Here is an 8298-nt window from a genome sequence, read left to right as displayed (position 1 = left end):
TGAGGCGGTCTGCAACTGTCAGCCATGGCTTAAAATATATACACATATGTAAATGTAGCTGGCTGCATAGCACACAACACATCTTCATAACACACAGATTATACACAAACATACAGACATGTTAGAAACTTGAAACTCAGGAAGATGCAGCCAATCAAAGATGATCTGTTACAGTTAATCAGGTTGTTGGCAGATCAAGAAAAATGTTTATTTTTACCTGTGCTGGACACATGTAGGTCATATAATTTGTCAGACACAGAATGCTGGAAAATTCCTCGTTAATGTGTGTGTTTAGATCGTTGCTATTTATTTGACACTGCGCACAGCAGAATCCTTATCATTAAAGTTTCTTGTCAGTAACAGTTGGCTTGGCTGGTCTTTGAGCTCAGTATTTATACTTAATATTACTTATTTCAACAGAGACAAGTTTTGTGAATTACAATAAGAGCAGAGAGAGAGAGAGAGAGAGAGTGAGAGATGGGATAATGATCAGTTTTAATTGACCAAATGTAAAGTGATGTCACCAATTTAGTGATATTTTAGTATTTTATTTTTAGTATATTTTAGTTTAGTTTATTGATTAGCAAAATATGAGGTTTAACAGTTAACATGACATCTATATTTAAAGAACAGGATGGACAGTGTCTTAGAAGTCCACAAGATTATTTTAACATACTGCTTTTCATTCTGCTGATGTCATTTTAGCACTGATACATGTTTCTTGTCAGTATTTAAATGAAAACATTTGGTCGATGATTTATTAAATAATATTCAGAGAAATTAAGGTTTTCGCTGTGGTTTGTGAGCAGGACAATAAAGATGTCTGTCTTCATTATAAAATCTTTTGTGTATTTGATTTCTCATTTGTGTGGGACGTCAGATAAGCCCAAAACCTGAGAGCCACTGATGAAATGTTAACTGCATGTTGTGTAATGAACTGGAGTGATTTTGACAATAGTTTGATTCATAATCCTCTTCCAAGCAATTTTTCCTGAAGCTCTTGTGCAAACTATCAGATGATGTAACTGTGCAGAGGGCTATTGGCTCAGAATGGTATGAAAAATACATGATATTATATAGCAGCATATAGCATTGAGCAGTGTTGAGAATTGGACGTATGATTATTTATTTATTGCATCAATGTTCAACAAACTCCTTTACTACATGCATCTTGCAAGAGTTTTGTTTATAGTTTTGCAAAAATAATTCAATAAATGTTCCACATACCTGACCTTAGCAAGAAACTGAATGTATAGGACACAAAATGGATAATTATATATTATTGTAATTATCTGTAATTATTATAATTATATATATTAGAAAAAAATGACAAATTTCTCAGAAAGTTTTTTTCCATTTTCAAACTACTACACAGGAAACTCTGCCATGCAGTTCTCAATCTTTTCCACTAGAGAGCGCTCCTATCAACAGTTTGAGTATATTTATGTTCAGTGGAAAATATTTCTGATTTGACTACGTGCATCCAAATTGTCACTCTGTGACAAGTTGGGGAAGTTATATTTAGCACACATGGTAATTATGCAACACCATATTTCAATATCCTGCTGCTCTCAGACTCTGCACCATGAAGTGTGTCGCTTCATTCTCAGGTTTGAGGGGTGGGGGTGGGGGGAGTGTATGCTTCATTAGCACAACAAATGTTGGGGAAAATCTTTGGCCCGGGCCATATTAGATCTGAACATACCATGCATCAAACAGACTAAGCACTAATCTTATTAATAAAGGGCCATTACACACAGTATCTTCATCCTGCAGCCTGCTATAATAACTTGAAGCCAATCTTGAGGGGAAAATGTAAGAATTTGTGAGATGTTTTATGAAAGTTTTGATTTTGTGTCATGTGAGCAGTCCAGTTTTGAAAGGTCAGTAAAGTATCTCTAGTTTGAGTTTAGGAAACAGCTTGAGCCAAGCAGCATAATCCACAGGCCCAATCATGTGGATGTAATTACAGTGCAGTGAAGCAGTCACCTCATTTGTTCATTTCCGAGGTAATGCGTGGTGCGGGCTGCGTCACCGGTTCACAAATCCTGTGTGTTCATCACTGATGTTTGCGTTGTGAGTCTAAGCTCTAGTTTACAGAAACACAAATACTTTATCTGAAAATAATATAGTTCTTATCCATTAAATTGAGATTATTGTATCATTTGTGTCAGGAATGATATAACACTTTTATCTTGGCACTTAACGCTTCATGTGATTTAAATAGAAATTGTAATTTTGCAGTGGGCTATTCAAAAGGAGGAGTGAGACGTGACAGAGAAAACATTAAGGCAGGAGAGCTCATTGCATTAGGCAAACATCACAGCCTGAGAGAGGCTCAGCAACCACTGGTGCTGTTACAGCTGACTCCACGTCTGTGCTGAAAAGTGTCTAAAATCCTTGCTATTTGAGTAACTTAACCTTGATGTTGAGGATAATGTTCAGAGATACAGATGTTTGTGGCTTGGGAGAGTGGATCAAATCCAGTCTTGCAAAGAAACTCACACAGTGAAACACAGCGGGTGTAACATTTCAAGCTTTCTCAAATAAATGTTTATTTCATTGTATGGAGTTTTTTGTCCTCTATACTTGGATGTGTTTGCACTTCTTGGGGGGGAAAAGTGAACAAGACAGTCTCTTGTTCTAAATATTTACCACTGCCATGCTCTTGCTCCACGGCAGCTTGCACAGGACCTGAGCAACTCTTGGGATCATCTTGCTGACGTTGACTTTTAAGTTTTGTAGAGTTGTGCAACTGAGAAACATAAAAAATTAAGTCATTTTTGGCCCTTGTGGATTTTAGAGGTCATGTGAGTGTCTTTTTTCATCTCATTCCAGTTACAGCTGTGCACCTCTCCTTATTCCTGCCCCAGTCAAAAGTCATTACCATAACCAACTCTTTCAGCTCATTCAGAATGCAGCACTGAGGATTTGAACTGGTGCCAGATGAAAAGATCATAAACCCTGAATTTTAATGCATCTCTATGTGAAGTGATGCTGGGTTTACTGATTATGTTTAGCTAGGTCAATGTTTAGCAATCAAGAATTTCTTCTTATTGTCCAACAGTCAAGAAGACACAAGACCAAAGGTGAGAGTGTGCTTCAACCACCAGTGCTCCAAGACTGGAAAGAGCTCCCGGAGGCTAGATAATTCACTATAATCCTTCCTGTGCATTATTTTCCCTTTGGCATTTATTTAAGATTGATTTTAACAACAATTTTATAAAGCTACAGTCTACATGACTTATTTATGTACTTTTGTTTCGAGCACTTTGCACACTGCTTTCAGGTAGCAACTGCAGGCATTGGGGTTGGTAAAAATGTGGAGCAAGGATAGAGACAGTTTAAGGAGGTCCAGGAAAAATGGCAATGAAAGAAAAAAAAACAAAGTGGCGTCCCTTGAGGAAATCTTTACACAGTCTAACCCGGCGACTCTTGATGGAAACCAGGTGGAGGAGAATGACAGAGAGGGCAGCAGAATCAGGATATATCCCTTTTCCTCTGGGAAACTCCCTCCTCAGACCACCAATATGAGAAGGATGATGCAAGACTGCTGCTCCTTCACTGAGCTGCTTCTTGTGAGTGTGAACAGGCAACATGGTTTGGGGACTTATGAAATGTCAGGATCTTGATTTTTCCTCTTTTACGGAAGTCAACTTTTATCTACATTTTGAAAAACTCATGAATGTTTTATTATTAGCTCACTTTCAGAGTGCCGGGTAGTCCCCAGGGCCGGCAGAACTCCTGTTCAATTTAATTTTTATAGTACTGATGATGTTTGTGTGTTGTTCACAGTTAAAAGTGTTTCTAAATTCTCTTCAGCTCATACCCTTTGCTGTTGTTATTCTTCCCTTTCCTTGAATATAATTGAAAAAAAGTCAGAGGTCATAGAGGTTATAAAACAGTGCTTCACTAAAAAGGTGCAGTCTCTGTGCTTCGTCTTCTCAGATACTGGAATGTGGAAGAACTCTGTGGAGGAGGCTGGGCTTTGCCTTAAGTAGCCTAGATAAATTGAACCAGATACCACCCAGGGGCAGATGCAGTGTCGTAAAAGGGACATAAATTCAGTAAAAGACTTTATCTCTTCGGTGCGACAGCTGATCTTTTGGATTTGATAATGTTAACTAAAAGAACAGGTCAACTCAAACTTCTGGTGTTTGATCCCAATATTACCATTTCCATTACCAATTACCATTAGCAAATTGAACAAATAAAATTATTAATTGCACAAGATTAAAAGAGCACTCCAGCGATTTAGCATTGCACTCCTATAGCATTGTTAGACTCACAATGGACGGTTTTAAAAAAGGAAGACAGAATTCCACACATTCTTTCACACGGTCAAAACCAGATGCCTACATTACCCACAATGCAACTCGACTTGATTCACTTGACTGTACAGATTTGGGTGTGATATGCTTGTAGCGGCTAAAGTAGCCTGGAGCTGCTAGCCTCAAGCAGAGATGATACAGAGGTCTGGTACCTTTAAATCCATCCACCAAGACTTGTTTCTTTTTCAGACTTGTAGTGTTTAGCCCCAGCTGACACTGACTCAACTCACATCACTTGAGGCACTTTATCAGATTTCATCAGCTCACTCTGGAGCCACAAAAAGGCTTCATACATACTTTAGTTGTATGAACAGGTGTGCTCTCCAACACCTGTAAACACACTTTGATGTGTAAAATCAATGGAGTTCCCCTTTAAAGCAAATATTGGTGCTTTGTGCAGACATGGGCTCCATTGAGAATACTGGATTCTTTATATTTTTTAGGTATGAATAATTGATTTTAAGTGATTTTAACATTTTCCCTGAAATGAATATACAACAGTTTGGAAAAACAATGGGCTAATAAACAGTCCATTCCAATGATCAGTGAATATTTCCATATTTATCAAGTCACACATCCAAAAAGATCAAGCAGCCTTCTGGTGTAAAAACAACAGTAACCTACTGGCCAATTCCAAATCACTGAAGAGTACATCAGTTTAAAAAGATTTCTATTCTATCAATGAAGATGATAAAATACATACCAACCAGCAATAATTTAAATATCCCATTGTTTGTTTTCATTTTCTACAAGTATTTTATATGACTATTATTCTTCTTTTTCATGGTTATTCTCTGTGTAAGAAAACACTGTGTAAGCCAAAATGGAAATAAGCCAGATGTCTGTGATGGTAATACAATCCAGCATTTGTTTCTTGACAAGCGAAGTCATGCTTGTTTTACTCACGTACTTGATATGACACGTTGTAGATACAGTAATAGATAACCTTAAACTGTTTCCAGACCCCCCTATAAGGAACAAGGTGTAGTTAGAATTTTATATGGTGCCATAAGAGCAAAAGATAAATAAGAAATGTGGGCAAATCATCAGTTTGATTTGGGATTTAGGTGGAGGTGTCATTTTAACAAGATGGGGTAGTTTTGTTACATTAACACGCCCACAGACAATTGTTCTTGCTCTACTTTACAAAACAAGAGCTCCATTTCCAGCGAGGGAACAGATGTCGAACGCAGACTTGTGAACAGCTGACAGAGACTGTCCTTACTCAAGTGTTAGGACCTCTTTTAGCAAAACGCAAGAATCAGCTCAACCATACTGCCAGAGTGCAGCACTACTGACCACTGTCTGCTCCTTCACATGCTGAGTAATGCTACAGTTTTTAGAATGTATGGGTTCATCTAAAGATATGTTTATTCTTTCTTTTATCATTCTCTAATTAATTAGGAAAAGGTAATGGGTATGTTCTGAAAAAATAAATACAATTATGTTTTGCAGAAATTATTTTTTTCCATCTCTCTTGGTCTTTTCAATCATCTTGTGACCTCATCATGTTTTAAATATGGATGTTAAATTCAATCATGTGCTTGAACCCCTGCAGATGTTGAGGATCATACTCAAGAAACACCTCAACTGATATATTACATTTACAAGTCAAATATAAATGTCCAATCTTCAGCAGACATTTACAGATGGAACAATAATGTCATACAAACTTCAACAGCTTTACTGGCTCCTAGAAAAAACAAGCAAATCTTTGTGTCCTGTGACAAGTTGAGCTGATCTTTTGTTTGTCTGAAAAACAAAACCTCTGTGCTGAGCTGCAGTACGCTGACACAGTGCCTTGGCATCTATTGTCACAGCAGCACGATCAAGCCAGAGGGCATTCAGAGCATCAATATGTCAATATCACTGTTGTCAAATAAAAGTTTCAAATCTGCTTTAACTTTTCTGAAAACTCTGGTTAATAAACAGATATTAACTTTTGCAATCTAAACAAAAACTTAATAAAATTTCTTCCAAAAAAAACATTCTTGGATTTGAAGGCCTCCTGTGGGACTGAAAAGTAAAACCTTGCAGTGTTCAGAGCAGTATGGGCTCATTGTTGAAGCAAAGTGAATTAGCTGCTTGGATAGCTTGATCCTCCAGAGGATCTATCCGGGTAGGTCAAATTACATTTGTTTGATAGTTTGTTCAAGCAAGAATGGAGCACTTAATAAAGACACCCTGGCTCTGCTTGCCTGAATTAATTACACACAGTTCAAAGCTTCGCTCTGCTTTGAAGTAATTACATCTCAGAGCCGGACCACTGCAGAGAACCAAATGATTACCTTTTGATTTTTTTCACTCCTGTCCCACGCCACCATGATGTAAACAGCATGCCTGAATTAAGTTGTTTTCAAAAATAAGCATTAATTATGCAGCAAGAAATAAATCTTGTCAAATCTTCTTCAAACTTGTATGAATGTGACCTGCTGTCTGTTTGGTTGGTGTTTGGAGGTGGTCACAACAAACATTTGCACACAAGATATACCTGCAAACTCTGTTTTATCAGACATCAGCTATCTGACTGAAAACAAAACTCACTCACCCAAAGTCTCTGTTGACCCAGTTTCAACTTTGTCTACAGGGAGCAACCTGAAAAAAGGTCCTCTGTTCTCCTGATTACCGTCCCTCCTCCTTTGACCAATGGTTATTTAGAGAAGGCACTCTATTTTTGTGATGACATTACTTCAGTCCACAAAATCAAGATGTTATGATAAGATAAAATATGAAGTGTATTCATCGGCAGTGGTGTGTGGAAGTATTTGTGTATCTGTTGCTTTACTTTCATGGGAAAGTTACCATCATGGTAGGTTGAACAGTTGCACAAGCCTGTTCCAATTAAATGTTATTTCATTCCTTTGTCACTTAATCTAGGTTTTAGTTTTGTCTGTGTCAAACAGAAATGTCAGCATACCTGTTCCAGCTCTGTGAGAAACCTTGTCATTTTCACTTGCTGTAAAAGATCAAAGAACGTGACCATGCAAATTGTATTTCATCGTGTGCTTTCTCTGGACAGAGCAGTGTACACATGTGTGGGACATCATTTTCGTCAGCCGGCTGGTCTATGATTTATCATACATGTTGCACGTCAACATATTTGTGATGCTTTTCGGCACATCTGTGCATGTCCCAGGCTACACAGAGGCACATTGTGAGGAGAAACTGATACGTAAATAGACATGTGACCTGATCTTAATTTAGTGTAGCTTTCTGATTAAGTTCTGATTTTCAGCTTTTCACATATTGTTTAGAGGAGTAAAGGACACGACAGGATCAATGGGGATTTTATGTTCATATATAAAGAGCCAAAAAAGGTGGACCAAAGTGAAAAAAAAAACTCTCACTTTTGGTTTGAAACCTGATTTGTTGTGCTGTTGCATTCCACAAATGACTTTGCGATTTCACAGTGAGCGTTTATCCCCGTGCTACTGGAAGCAGCCGGGACAGTTACTGATGGATGGTTGGTTCCTTAGGTCTCAACATGCCAGCGCTTCAGGAGATGGACAAAAAAAAAGCAAAGTACAAACATCTGGAAGTGTTTTCTGCAATGGGGTCATCCACTGAGGGCTCTCAGGCAGCCTCCCACCCACTTGAAGAGAATAGTCACATTCACAAATACCCAAGCATAGACTCAAACGCGAGGAAACTGAAGGAATTTTAGCTTGTTTCAAGACCTTCCAAAGCATTTAGCTGAATTAAGTTCCAATGAAATCTCAATTATGACTAGTCCTCTATATTCTCAGTTTTCAGGATTTAACATGTAAAACTCTGATGCAATCTGTGAAAATACCAGCCTTTTTTGGCATTGGGTGTCTTTGAGGTTAAAAGAAGATGTGTCATAGAAAGGAGGTCTTTCTCTGTCTCACAGGACAAACACTCATTCCCAGACACACACAAGAGATCTGTAAGCTGCCGTGACTGAAACCCAGCTCTCTTTCTCTTACTCAATCCCTCTTTCTCCTTT

This window comes from Thunnus maccoyii, chromosome 6 (genome assembly GCF_910596095.1).
Source record: "Thunnus maccoyii chromosome 6, fThuMac1.1, whole genome shotgun sequence".
NCBI classification, from domain to species: Eukaryota; Metazoa; Chordata; class Actinopteri; order Scombriformes; family Scombridae; genus Thunnus; species Thunnus maccoyii.
Note: the sequence above shows the minus strand (reverse complement) of the source record.